The sequence below is a fragment of the Macrotis lagotis genome, chromosome 1 (genome assembly GCF_037893015.1).
Source record: "Macrotis lagotis isolate mMagLag1 chromosome 1, bilby.v1.9.chrom.fasta, whole genome shotgun sequence".
Lineage (NCBI taxonomy): Eukaryota > Metazoa > Chordata > Mammalia > Peramelemorphia > Peramelidae > Macrotis > Macrotis lagotis.
This window is the reverse complement of record NC_133658.1, coordinates 697,048,795-697,064,161: the sequence shown is the minus strand read 5'-3', so window position 1 is coordinate 697,064,161 and position 15,367 is coordinate 697,048,795.

Sequence of the window (15,367 nt, the reverse complement as noted above, 5' to 3'; positions counted from 1 at the left end):
TTTCCCCTTTCTTTCCTTTTTCCTCTAGATGTCTATACCTTATTGAGTGTGCATGCTGTTTTCTCTCTGGTCCATTTCTGATGAGAATGAAGGTTGCCTTATTCCCCCTTGCCTTCCCCCACTTCCATATCATTGCAAAAGCTACATGAAATATCTTTTATATGAAATATCTTAGCTTATTCTACCTCTGCTTTCTCTTATTCCCAGTACATTTCCCTTTCACCTATTGACTCCATTTTGACACTCTATCTTCAAATTCAATTCTCTCCTGTGCTTTACCTATAAAAGCTCCTACCTGCTCTATTAAATGAGAAGGTTTATGTGAGTATTATCAGTATCATCTTTCCATGCAGGAATACACACAGATCATCATCATTAAGTCCCTCATAATTTACCCTTCTCCTCTACTCTCTATGTTTCACCTGAGTCCTGTATTTGAAGGTCAAACTTTCTGTTCAATAGGAACATTTGAAATTCTCCTGCTTCACTGAAATTCCATCTTTTCCCCTGGAAGAAGATGTTCAGTTTTGCTGGGTAATTGATTCTTGGTTGCATTCCAAGCTCTTTTGCCTTCTGGAATACTATATTCCAAGCCCTAAAGCTCTTAATGTAGTTTCTGCTAAGTCCTGTGTGATCCTGACTGTAGCTCCACAATCATTGAATTGTGTCCTTCTGACTGCTTGTAATATTTTGTCTTTGACTTGGGAGTTCTGTAACTTGGCTATAATATTCCTGAGAGTTGGGGTTTTTTGGATCTCTTTCCAGGGAAGATCGGTGGCTTCTCTCAATTTCTATTTTACCCTCTACTTCTAGGACATCAGGGCAATTTTCCTGTAAGAATTCTTTAAAAATGATGTCAAGGCTCTTTTCCTGATACACTGACTTTCAGGTGTCCCAATAATTTTTAAATTATCTTTCCTGAATCTGTTTTCCAAATCAGTTGTTTTTTCAATGAGATATTTCACATATTCTTCTAAGTTTTCATTCTTTTGGTGCTGAAATATTGTGTCTTATTTCTAACAAAGTAATCAGTTTCCTTTAGCTCCATTCTACATCTGAAGGATTTGTTCTCCTCAGAAAGATTTTCTTATCTCCTTTCCCATCTGATCAATTCTGCTTTTTTTTAACATTTTATTTGTTTTCCAATTATATACAATAGTAATATGCACCTATCGTTTTTTTAAGGCTCTGAATTCCACAATTCCCCCCTCCTCCCTCACCCCCCCCCGCTGTCTGACAGTCTTTACATTGTTTCCATGCCATACATTGATGTAAATTGAATGTTATAAGAGTAAACATAAGAATAAACCTAAACTCCACCCACCCCAGAAGATAGGAAACCTCAAGAATAGAGAGAGAGAGAGAAATGTACTTTAGTCTGTGTTCAGATTTTAGTGGCTCTGTCTCTGGGGTGAGTTGCTTTCCCTATCATAAGTCCACCAGAGGAGTAGCTTCAATATTTTTTCCTCAATTGCTATTACTAGCTGTACCTCCACTCTATTTCTCCCCACTCTCATTATTCTGTTCTCTTTCTCCTTCCATGCTAGCCCTGTACAAAAGTATGTGCATCTGAGTACCTACCCTCTCCCTCAATTTTCCATCTCTTCTATCACCTATTCCCCCTCTTCCCATCCCTTTCCTCCCATCCTTATCCAGAGCAAGATAAATTTCCTCACCCTTTTAAGTGTGCATGTCATTTTCTTCTCTGAGCCATTTCCAATTAGAATGAAGGTTCACTTATTCCCTCTTGCCTTTGCCCCTCTCCTCCATTGAAAAAGCTTTTTTTTGACTGTTATGTAAAGTCTTTCAGCTTCTTCTTCATCTCCTTTTCCTTCCTCCCAGTACTTTCCCCCATTGCCCATTGACTCCATCCCTTTACCACATCATACCATTATATTCCACTCTTTACTATGTCCTGTCTATATTTGCTCCTTCTAAACAGCTCTTACAAATGAGAAAGTTCATATGGTTATCAATATCTTCTTCCCATGCAGGAATATAAACAGTTCAATATCATGAAGTTCCTCATACTTAGTCCTTCTCTTCCACTCCCTCTATGGTTCACCAGTCCTGTACATGGAGATCAAACTTTCTGTTCAACTCTGGTCATCTCGTTAGGAAAGTTTGAAAGTCTCCCTGTTTCATTTAAAATCTGTTTTTTTCCCCATGAAAGAGGATGTTCGGTTTTGTCGGGTAGTTGATTCTTGGTTGTAAACCAAAATCTTTTGCCTTCCAGAATATCATATTCCAATCCCTATGAGCCCATAATGTAGATGCTGCCAGACCCTGTGTAATCCTAACTATGGAGCCTCAGTAGTTGAATTGTCTGTTTCTGGCAGCTTTTAGAATTTTCTCTTTGATTTGGTAGTTTTGGAATTTGGCTATAATATTCCTGGAAGTTTTTCTTTTGGGATCTCTTGGGGGTGACCAGTAGATTCTCTCAATTTCTATTTTACCCTCAGTTTATAGGATCTCAGGGAAATTTTGCTGTATCATTTCTTGAAAAATGAAATCTAGGCTCTTCTGGTCATGGCTTTCAGGTAGTCCAATAAGTTTCAAATTATTTCTTCTGGATCTGTTTTCAAGGTTGCTTGTTTTTCCAATGAAATATTTCACATTTTCTTCTAATTTTTGACTTTTTTGGAAGAGTTTTATTTCTTCCTGCTTTTTTGCAAAATCGTCAGCTTCCTTTAGTTCCATTTTGCATTTGAAGGAGTTATTTTCTTCAGAGAGCTTTTTTAATCTCCTTTTCCAGCTGGCCAATTCTGCTTTTTAAAGCATTCTTCTCCTCATTTGCCTTTTGTTTTGTTTTTTTCCATAGGCCTAAACTGGTTTTTAACATATTATTTTCTTCAGTATTTTTTTGTATATCTTTCACCAAGCTTTTGATTTGGTTTTCATGATTTTTCTGCATTGCTCTCATTTCTCCTCCCAATTTTTCCTCCACCTCCCTTAATTGCTTTTCAAAGTCTTTTCTGAGCTCATCCACAGTCTGAGCCCATTTCTTATTTCTCTTGGAGGTTTTGGATACTGAAGCTTCAATTTTGTCATCATCTGAGTATGTGTTTTGATCTTCCATGGGACTAAAGTAATTCTTTATGGTCAGATTCTTCTTTTTTTCTGTTGTTTACTAATTTCCTCAACCCAAGACTAATTTACAGCACTTCCAAGGCTTTGGGGTTGGGTTTTTTGGGGACACTGGGACCTTTATTCCTCCAAAGTCTTATGCTCTCTAGCCCATGTGATTTGATATGTAGATGACCAATGGCTCTGCCCTCTGCCCTGGTGCTATAAGGCTGGATCCAGCTATCTTAGTATGGAAGCCCAAACTGTAACCTGGGTCTGAGTGCAGGCAAATTGCAGAGTCCTACCCCAGGAAGAGCAGAGAAATCTCTGCAGACTTCCTTTACAGTCTCTAGGGGTGCAGGCTGTTTTCTCCTGATTCTCCCTGCAGGCTCTGCAGCTGGTGGTCCTCACTCCATGCTCACCCAGGTGCAGCAGAGTTCTGTCACCACCCCTTCAAACTGTTGCCAATGATCTCTGGGCTGGGCTGGGCTGTGCTGGGTTGGGCTGCGCAGCAGCTTTTTTTCCAACCCCTGGTCCTGGTGAAGCACACCTTTCCAGTGGAACTTCTAAGTTATCTTGGACTGGGAAAATATATCACTCCATCTTTCTGTGGGTTCTGCCCCTTTAAATTTTGGCTAGAGCCATCCTTTGTTTTATGGGGGTCAGAATTGTTGGGGAATGCTGCCTTCATGCAACCATCTTGTCTCTTCCCCCTCAATTCTGCTTTGTAAAGCATTCTTCGCCTCAATAACGTTTAAAACTCTTTTATCCCTTTGACCTAAGCTGGTTTTGAACATGTTATTTTCTTCAGCATTTTTTGGATCTCCTTGACTAAGCTGCAGACTTCAATTTCATGTTTTTCCTGCATCTCTCTGATTTCTCTTCCCAATTTTTCTTCTATCTCCTTTACTTGATTTTCAAAATCTTTTTTGAGCTCTGTCATCACCTTAGCCCAACTTCTATATTTCTTGGAGTATTAATATGCAGAAGCTTGGACTTTCTCATCTTCAGATTGAGTATTTTTGTCCTCCATGGGACCAAAGTAATTGTGTATGGATAGGTTCCTTTTTTTCCTGTTTACTCATTTCCCCAGCCTGTGCCTGGTTTGGGGGTGCTTCCTAAGCTTTGAGTATTATTGGGACACCCCCACAAGGACCTCAGTGTGTGAGGCTCTGACTGTTCTTCTGGTCTATGAATGACCACAAGCTCACTCCTCTGCCACGGGGCTGTGGAGGGAGGTCCCCTGCTCTATGGGGGGGGGCTAGACTGCAACCAGGGTCTGAATGTGGTCAGAGATCCAGAGTCCTGTTCCAGGGACAGAGGACAGATCTCAGCAGTCCCCCTCTACTCCCTTACCTTCCAGGGGCTGAACACTCCGGGTGCAACTACCTGGAAGCTTCTGCTGGGCGACTCCATGGGCCTACTTCCATTTCCTGGATCTGGGCTGCCATGTCCGCACTGAGTGCTGTGACTGTACTGAGGGCCTGGATTTTGTGCTCACTGTGGCAGAGGTTTCCCTGCTGATCTTCAAAGTTTAGCTTTGTGCTCCTGGGATGCAGTTCAGGAAACTGCTTCTGCTGCCAGGAGCTGCAGCTCCTAGGTCCCCTGGGACTTTTCCTGTGAAGCTGAACTTCCTTTGCTCTGGCACAGTCACATCTCCAATCCAATTTTCTATTTTTTAAAGGTAATGGGGAGCCACTGGATTTTATTGAATATGGGAGTGATGTGGTTAGGCTGATACTTTAGATATGATTATAGTCTTCAAACTGGAAGGGTCCTTGAGATATCATCTAAGTACAACTGATTTGGGCGGCTAGGTGGCATAGTGGATAAAGCACCGGCCTTGGAGTCAGGAGTACCTGGGTTCAAATCTGGTCTCAGACACTTAATAATTACCTAGCTGTGTGGCCTTGGGCAAGCCACCTAACCTCATTTGCCTTGCAAAAAAAAAATCTAAACAAATAAAAATGAATAAAAATAAATAAATAAATACAACTGATGGAGTTCTACTGAGGGAAATTTATAATGAAGCTTTTAGATTGTCTTTTGTAACCAGAAACCCAAAGAGTCCAAAGCTTGTTCCATATTACACCAAATTCTGTTCTCTTATTAATAAGATTTATTTAAAATTGTAATGTTCAAGATTTGCATTTATTATATAGTTTTTGAGTTTAATGTCTTATTTTTGCAACTTTCATAATACAAACCAAGTGATAAGTTCAGGACACAGAATAACACATTCTTTTGGCTGGGAAACATACTTCCTGAGCATCTCTATATTACTTGAGCAGTGAGATATTTTTAAGAACCTGCCTTCTTATTCTATCAGTTGATAAGTAGCTCTTGTCTCTTGATTATTCTTTCTAGATATTTTTCCTGATGTACATTCCTTTTTTTTTAGGTTTTTTTTGCAAGGCAAATGGGGTTAGGTGGCTTGCCCAAGGCCACACAGCTAGGTAATTATTATGTGTCTGAGACCAGATTTGAATCCAGGTACTCCTGACTCCAAGGCCGGTGCTTTATCCACTACGACACCTAGCTGCCCCTAATGTACATTCCTAAAGTGGTTTCTAAAGTATTTTCATTTCCCAGTAACTAGAAATTATAATGGTAGATTTTCATTCTGATTTTCTTCTCAATGACTATCTCAAAATGGCCCCGAAACCCTGGGAATTAATGTAAGCAAGAAGGTAAGCAGAGACAATAAAAAGAAAAAGAAGTGAAATAAATTTTCTTCATTTTGTAAAATGTATTGGGAAACCAAGGAAAAGTGCCAGGTGAATGTTAAAAGATGGATCAATAAACATAGAGCAGTGATAAAGAAAATCTAAAAAAAATGCATAAATATCAGATACAAGCTACCAACAGTGTAACTGGTTTCAGTAGAACCATGGGAGAACTTATACTCTGAGTATTTTTTTTAGTGATTCCTAAAAGTTCTCTAGAATTTCTCTAAATAGATGATGAAAAAGGGTAAAAAACATCACTTGTACAAAAATATTCATAGCAGCCCTGTTTGTGGTGGCAAAGAATTGGAAATCAAGTAAATGTCCTTCAATTGGGGAATGGCTTAGGAAATTGCGGTATATGTTTGTCATGGAACACTATTGCTTTATTAGAAACAAGGAGGGATGGGAATTCAGGGAAGCCTGGAGGAATTTGCATGAACTGATGCTGAGTGAGATGAACAGAACCAGAAAAACACTGTACACCCTATCAGCAACATGGGGGTGATGTTCAACCTTGATGGACTTGCTCGTTCCATCAGCACAACGATCAGAGACAATTTGGGGCTGTCTGCAATGGAGAATACCATCCGTATTCAGATAAAGATCTGTAAGTTTGAATAAATTTCAAGGACTATTCCCTTCAATTTAGAAAAAAAACAGATATCTTATTGTCTGATCTTGTTATCTCTTATAATTTTTGTTTCTTCCTTGGGGATGTGATTTCTCTCTCTCATCACACTCAATTTGGATTGATGTACAACATGGAAACAAAATCAATCAATAAACAAAAAAACAAACAAATAAATAAATAATAAATAGATAAATAAATAAAAAGAAATTCTCTAAATAGAGCACCAAGGAATCCATCTGAATGAAAAAAAAAAACTGAGCATACCTATGTAACCAAATTAATTTAAATAGAAGTGGTGGTTTGCTTTTTGTGTTTGCTATTGTTATTTTCTTTAGTACTTTTAAGCTTTAAAAATTAAGAAAAAATTAGTAAATAAAAGTAAAATAATGGAAGTAACAAGGGCAATATTAAGAATGCTCACTTCAGAGTGCTATCATCAAACATAGGTATATTAGTGTTAATTTGGAGAAGAAATTGTTTTAGAAGTCTAATAATTGTTGCTTAGGAATAAGTAAAAGCGAGAGTGATTTTATAAAGTATAAAAATCACCATGTTGAATAATACATTGAAGTTTTTTTTTTATATTAGACAATGTCCAGTTTAGTATAATTTAAGTTCTTCTTCCTGTTATCAGGGAACAGGTCTAGATAACATTCTGATGTTCCAGGGTTCTATTATTCACATCTGTGATGTTGGATTTATCCTTTCTCTTTCTGCCTTCAGTGAATAAAACTATACTTCAACAGTGTCAAAAGAATATTTTAAATAATAAGTATTTTAAGGTCATAAAGTTTTTAGAAAATTAATCTAAATTTTAAATAAAAGATTATTATGGATCTTTTTTATAGTATATATATCTTGCTATCACTATGCTAAAGAGTAAATATACATTATTCAAAGTGTTAAATATTGGTAAAAGATGTGTCTTGTTATATAGAAACCACATCAACCTAATTCTCAGGATAGCCTATTTCTTACACTCTTCCTAATATTTTTCATCTGGTCTAGTATTATTTGACTTTTGGTCAATAACTATAACAACAGTTTTATATACTAAAGATTGAACAAGTTAAAGGAAGACAAGAACCCTAGTAATAAATGAGAATGACATCCTCTTAATTTATATTGCACCTTCTGAAAAGCTGTCTAACATTCTCCCATTAATTCTCTTGAAGAATTAACATATCCATTAGGCTTTGGATCTCTCAAGGGAGTGAAAGCTGTTGTAATTTGGTTGGGTTTTTTTTTTAATTCCCAGTAGGCAAATCTTTTATCCTTTTTAGTTATTTTTTTTACCATTTATATATAGAAGCTTTCTCAAAATCCTGATCAGTTCAGAAATGGAAATATTTATACCTTGTTAAATTTTATATATACTTTTTTAAGCAAAAGGTATATTATAGAAGTTCATACTTTTATATGTGACCCTTTTGGGAGGTTATGTATTCATTGAAATATCTACATTTGTTGATGATTTTAAAAAGAGAAACTTGTAAGGGCAATGAGCATAATGAGCATATGCTAATAGTTCCCTGATGAATAGAAACATCATCAACCTAATGCTCAGGATAGACTATTTCTTACACTCACCTCACATCTTCCTAGATAGAATAATATTTTTCATTTTAGTCAATGACTATATTAATTGCATAACATCACAATTCAGAATCTAATAATACACATACATAGAAAGAGAGAAACTTAATTTCATGAGTGCCAGGATAACGAGGCAGAGCTAGAATATAACTTGGACCCCCAAAAGGTATCATTTCCTACAAACTTCACATACAACTATAGCTTTAAAATGGAGACAGACACCTGAAAAAATACACCATTCATTCAGTAGTACTGTGCTATTGTATTATACTAATTTCACTGAAGGTTCAAATATTCAATCAATAAATATTTATTGCTTGGGCTTGTTCATACACCATAATAAAGAAAAGTATTCTGTCATCCTCATTTTTTTCCCACAACACTATCTGGATCGGTGCTTTGTCTCCATCATAATCCTATCTTGAATAATACATGTATCCACATCATATCCCACATACAATACAGAAAAATAGAATGCACTCTTCTTGAGGGTAAGAACTGTGTACTTTTTATCTTGCATTGCCTGTACCTTGAATATAATAGGAATTTAATAAATTGGGTTTTTTTATGTTGATCAGGGATTGTTCCAGGCTATAGTACTAGGTGTTCAAGGAGGCACAACATTTTGCATAAGACAGTCCCTGATCTCATGATGTTGACAGTCTAATAGCACAATTAATAGTAAAATTTAATATTACTTGATAGGTGCATTAAGATATTTCAAAACAAAGTGCTATATAAGGTCTAATGAGAAAGATTGTAACTAATTTAGGGAATTCAAGAAGTTAACATGAAGGTTGTGACACTAGAGTTGGGTTTAAAAAAATAGATAAGAATTCAGCAGTTTAAAAGAGGGAGGGAGGACATTCCAAATTAGGGAACAGTAGTTCCAAGACTGTGCCAAGAATGCACTATATATTTAAAGGTTGCTGATGACCATCTCCAGTGCCTCACTAAGTCTGTTTTGTCTCTTGTTTCTTTTATTCTCCATATTAAAAGTTCCCAGTTCTTTGCCTAAAGGGCAACAAAAATATATATACCCTTGGATCCAGCAATACCACTACTGGGTCTATACCCTGAAGAGATGATGAAAAAAGGTAAAAACATCACTTGTACAAAAATATTTATAGCATCCCTGTTTGTGATCCAAAGAATTGGAAATCAAGTAAATGTACTTCAGCTGGGGAATAGCTTAGCAAACTGTGGTATATGTATGTCATGGAATACTATTGTTCTATTAGAAGCTAGGAGGGATAGGAATTCAGGGAAGCCTGGAGGGATTTGCATGAACTGATGCTGAATGAAATGAGCAGAACCAGAAAAACACCGTACACCCAAACAACAACATGGGGGCAATGATCATGCCATCAGTGCAACAAACAGAGACAATTTGGGGCTATCTGCAATGGAGAATACCATCTGTATCCAGAGAAACAACTGTGGAGTTTGAACAAAGGCCAAGGACTATTACCTTAAATTTAGAAAAAACAATACCTGATATCTTATTGTCTGATTCTGCTATCTCTTATACTTTCTTTCTTCCGTAAGGATATGATTTCTCTCTCATCACACTCAATTTGTATCAATGTATACCATGGAAACAATGTAAAGACTGACAAATTGCCTTGTGTGAGGGGTGGGGTGAGGGAAGTAAGATTAGGGGAAAAATTGTAAAACTCAAAATAAATTAAATCTTTAAAAATAAAAAAAAAATTTTTGAAAAGTTCCCAATTCTTTCAGTCATTCTTCATACAAAATATTTCCAAGACCTCTTATGCTCTCCAGATTATAGAAGTTCTTCCTAAAATGTAGAATCCTGGTTTGAGCAATTGCCAGAGTTAAAAAGAGCAAGAGTAAGAGTAAAGGAGTATTCTCTCCCTAATCCAGAATACATGAAGTTCTGTTAATATAACCTAAGATTAGTTGGGGGGTTTTTGTTGGCTGCCATAACAAGCCTGTAGTCTCTCTTAAACCCCTATGCCTTTTTCATTCTAATTGAGGGAATTTTCCTCCAAATGAAGATAATTTCTTAAATCTAAGTATAAGATTATATATTTATACCAAATATATTTTTATTTGATTTCATTTGGTCTAATATTTTCATATAATATTGTTGGGTACTGTCATCCTGTGTGTGTCTCCAAGCTTCATTTCTTCTGTGAAATTGATAAGCATGTTATTTGTACTTTTTATCCAAGTCATTGAAAATAATGAAAAAAAAAAGTTGAAAACTACACTTTCCTAGCTACTCTAATAGAGATCTTCTAAACTGACAATGAACTATTTTTGACATGAGCTTTTCTTTGGATCTGGTCATTTAACCAGATCTCAATCTAACTAATTGAATAGATGTTCCATTGTTTCTTTCAGTCTGAAGATTCATCTGCCCTATTATTTCTTTGATCTTGCATTTGATTTTAATGTCACTTTATCAAACTTTACTGTTTTCTTTAACTCCATCATCATTGTAAGTTTGACCCTTCACTATATTTTACAGATTCAGGCCATATTTGAGGGATGCTTTTCAATTATATCCCCTTGCCTTCATCTTCTGTACATCTTTTTTAAATCAAAGCATGTTGATGAAATTTCCTTTCATTTTTATCAGGATCTTTAGACAACTCCTCTTTTGTCTGCTGAGTTGATTTATTCTTTATCTAGTTTTTAGAGTTTCATTTGAGAGAGTTCTTCCTGGACTGGCTAACTTCAACTACAGAAATTTTATCCATGTAAATCTCCTTACCCTTTCTCTGAACCCCTTAAAGTTTTATTTCAGAAATGTGAGGATACATGACAAGCTATACTTTGATTTCCTCTCTTCACTGTCAAAAATTCTAAGATGGAATGGACATTCCCTCCTCAAGGTTCATATCATTTCTTAACCAGAAAACATAACTTCCTCTTGGAAAAATAAAATCCAGAGGGTAAGATCATTTTATTTGATCCTCCACTTTTTGAATGATGAAAACTTCATTATGGTAAGTCAAGATATCATTAGCTTTAATTTGGAGAACTACTGAATAAAAAAAAGAAAGGTGGAGAAAAACGAGAAGAAAGGAATAGAGGAAAAGAAGAGAAGTAAAAGAAAAATGCCAATAAATTTTGGTTTGTTGAAATTTGTCATCACTATGGAACTATGGCAGGCAGTCTTGTGTTCTGTTAAGTTCTCATCTATGTTCACTCTGTTAAAGGGATCTATCTTGACACTACTGTATTTCAATGACAATTTGCTATTCTTTCTGTCTCTGTTAATGTTTATCCAGCTCTTCTCCATTATGCTTTATCTTTTCACTTCCTGAATTTACCCAGATGAGTGTTTCTTCTTACTATAAATTGCTCTTTGTCTCATCCTACTATTTGTCTTTCTTTTTCCATTTGAACAGCCTTGCAGATTCATAACTTTATCTTGGTTTCATCTCAGTGAGTCAAAGTTATCTATGGGATCAAATTTATTTCCTTGAATTAGGATTTCTAATTCACATTGATGACACATACTTTGTGTGGCTTGATGATGTTTTCAATTTGAAAGATAGCTTTCAAAAGTTGTGTGTGTGTGTATATGCATGTGTACATGTGCATATATATGTATATACATTGTATATATATATATATATATATATTTGTATATGCACATGCATACTAATGCATGCCTCTAATACAGGTTTATTAGAGTAGACCCCTTTCCCAGAGGGAAGACTAGAGATATACCATTATCTGTATACTTCTCATAGCATTTGGCACAGGGTGATCATTGACTTAATAAATGTCTATTGTCTGATTAACTAGACAAAAAAACTGGGATGAATGATAAGTCCATTACAGTAATCCCTAATAAGTAAAGGAATTAAATCAACTCCTGTGACTATCATTACATGGGCTATTAATATTTTATATTTCTAAGTTGCTTGAGGTCTGCTCACTGATATATTGATAAATGACTACAAGCTCCAGTTATCTGCCTCAGTATAGAAACACATAGATTTATTTTCACCCCTTGACTTCTATCATCTCACCCAGTCTTACCAACCTTTCAGTAATTCTGATTATAATGCATTTCTGAGAAACTCTAATTTTCTTAGTTACAGTTTTGTGCGTCTTTATTTCTCAAAATCAATCAACAGTAGTGGTGTTGGTGATGTTGGCAGTATTGGTGGTGGTGGTGGTAGTAGTAGTGTTGGTGCAAGTGGAAAGCATGTATCTCCTTGTATTTTTGTTTTATGAATGAGTTTTTCATCAAATATTTTTATACTATAAATACTACAGTTGGATTAGAAGTAGGTATGTCTATGTTCTCTTCCAGAGGACTGCAAGGATTCAATTTAAAGGATATCTACTTGTAAGGACATTTTTGTCAGATTTTTTATTATTGTTTTCCAGTTTCTTTATCAATTTACTATTTTTTTTATATCTTGCAATCATAGAAATGTTGGTCTTAGTATTCAAAGTCTGTCAATGAACAAACTTCAAAAGTATATATTTAATATGTAATAGGATGGTGTTCTCATATGTTGAAAAAAATTCCAACAAGGTCTGAAACCAATGGGAGCTTATTAAATTAATGGTAGAACAGAAAATTCAGCATACCATAAGGATAAGGAAAAACAGTCATAATTTCATCTTGGTCTCATCTCACTGTGTGTCAAAGTTATCTATGAGACCAAATTTATTTCCTTGCATTAGGATTTCTAATTCACATTGATGATGTATACTTTGTGTGATTTGATGATGTCTTCAATTTGAAAGATAGCTTTGAAAACCTGTGTGTCTGTGTGTGTGTGTGTATGCATGTGTGCATGTGCATATATATATATATGTATATATATATATATATGTATATGTATATTTAGGGGTAAATTCAGGTAGTGAAAAGATAAAGTATAATGGAGAAGAGCCGGATAAATATTAACAGAGACAGAAAGAAAAGTAAATTGTCACTGAAATACAGTAGTATCAAAATAGATCCCTTTATCAGAGAGAACATAGATGAAAAATTAACAGATCACAAGACTGTCTGCCATAGTTCCATAGTGATGACAACTTTCAACAAACCAGAAATTGTTGACATTTTTCTTTTTCTTCTTCTCTTCTTTTTCTTCTTCTATTCCTTTCTTCTTGCTTTCTCCATCTTTCTTTTTTTGTTCACTAGCTCTCCAATTAAAGCTAATGTTATCTTGACTTACCATAATGAAGTTTTCATTCAAAAAGCAGAGGATCAAATAAAATGATCTTACCCATTCACATAAGGAAAAAAAAAAGAACTAACAAATATGTATAATGTGTGTACTCATGAAATCATATTTGTTGTATGGACTTCATATCAGAATAAAGACACATGATATGAAAGAAAAATCATTAATGATTTTCACAATTAAGGACTTATGAAAAACTTTACATCCCAAAACTCTTTTATATTAGTAATTTAAGTATTACAGCCATCAATGGAGTAAAGCAAGACTGTGTTCTTGCTCCCATGCTTTTTAGCATGTTTTCAATGATGTTGTTAGATGCCTTTAACAAGTATGAAGACAGCAATAAGTCCAACTGCTGCACTTATGGTAATTATTTAACTTGAAAATGCTACAGGTCAAAACAAAAGTGGAGGAAGAGTTTGCGTATGACTTTTTTGATTACAAATGATTGTCGACCATCAATGAAGCCTATGAATCAATTTGTGCCTACTTACGCTAATTTTGACCTAACAATTAACATCTAGAAAGGTTAGGTTCCCATGGGTTACAGCAAATGGAGAAATTTTGAATGCCATAAATAAATTTGCTTATCTTTCAGTATACTTTTCAAGGATATTCATATAGATGATGAGGTTGATCCACTTATTGCCACAGCTATCTCAGTGTTTGGGGGGATCTGAAGGAAAGGATGCAAGATAAGAAATGTTGCACTGTGTACCAAACTGAAGGTCTATAGCACTACTATATGCCTGTGAAATGTGGACAATCTTCTAGCACCATGACAGAAAATTGGATAATTTCCATTTGAATTGTTTTAGAAAGATACTGAAGAACTCTTGGCAAGATAAGGTATCAGATAAAACCAAAAGTTGGTATTATGAAAAAACCAATAAAATTGACAAACCTCTGGTCAATTTGATTAAAAAAAAGAAAGAAGAAAACCAAATTTCTAGTATTATAAATGAAAAAGGTGAACTCACCACCAATGAGGAGGAAATTAAAGTAATAATTTGAAATTATTTTGCCCAACTTTATGCCAATAAATTTGATAATCTAAGTGCAATGAATGAATATTTACAAAAATATAAGTTGCCCAGGTTAAATGAAGAAGAGATTAAATACCTGAACAACCCTATCTCAGAAAAAGAAATCCAACAAGCCATTAGTGAACTCCCTAAAAAAAAATCTCCAAGGCCTGATGGATTCACAAGTGAATTCTACCAAACATTTAAGGAACAATTGGTTCCAATCCTATATAAACTCTTTGGAAAAATAGGGAAAGATGGAACTCTGCCTAACTCTTTCTATGAAACCAATATGGTACTGCTATCTGAACCAGGAAGAGTTAAAACAGAGAAAGAAAATTATAGACCTATTTCCCTCATGAATATAGATGCAAAAATCCTAAATAAAATCTTAGCAAAACGACTACAACAAGTCATCACTAGGATAATACATTATGATAAAGTAGAATTTATTCCAGGAATGCAGGGTTGGTTCAATATTAGGAAAACTGTTAGTATACTCAATTATATCAATAACAAACATATCAGAAACCATATGATCATATCAATAGATGCTGAAAAAGCTTTTGACATAATACAGCATCCATTCCTATTAAAAACACTAGAGAGTGTAGGAATAAATGGACTGTTCCTTAAAATAATGAGCAGTATCTATCTGAAACCATCAACAAGCATTATACTCAATGGGGAGAGGCTAGAGGCATTCCCAATAAGATCAGGGGTTAAACAAGGATGCCCATTATCACCACTACTATTCAATATTGTATTAGAAATGTTAGCATCAGCAATTAGAGAAGAAAAAGAAATTAAAGGAATTAGAATTGGGAATGAAGAGACAAAACTCTCACTATTCACAGATGACATGATGGTCTACCTAGAGAATCCCAAGAAATCATCTAAAAATCTACTGGAAACAATTAGCAATTTTAGCAAAGTTGCAAGTTATAAAATAAACCCCCATAAATCCTCTACTTTCCTATATATATATATTACTAGCAAGAAACAGCAGGAAGAGCTAGAAAGAGAAATTCCATTCAAAGTAACCTCAGACAGTGTAAAATACTTGGGAGTCTATTTGCCAAGACAGACTCAGAATATTTTTGAAAACAATTATAAAACACTTCTCACACA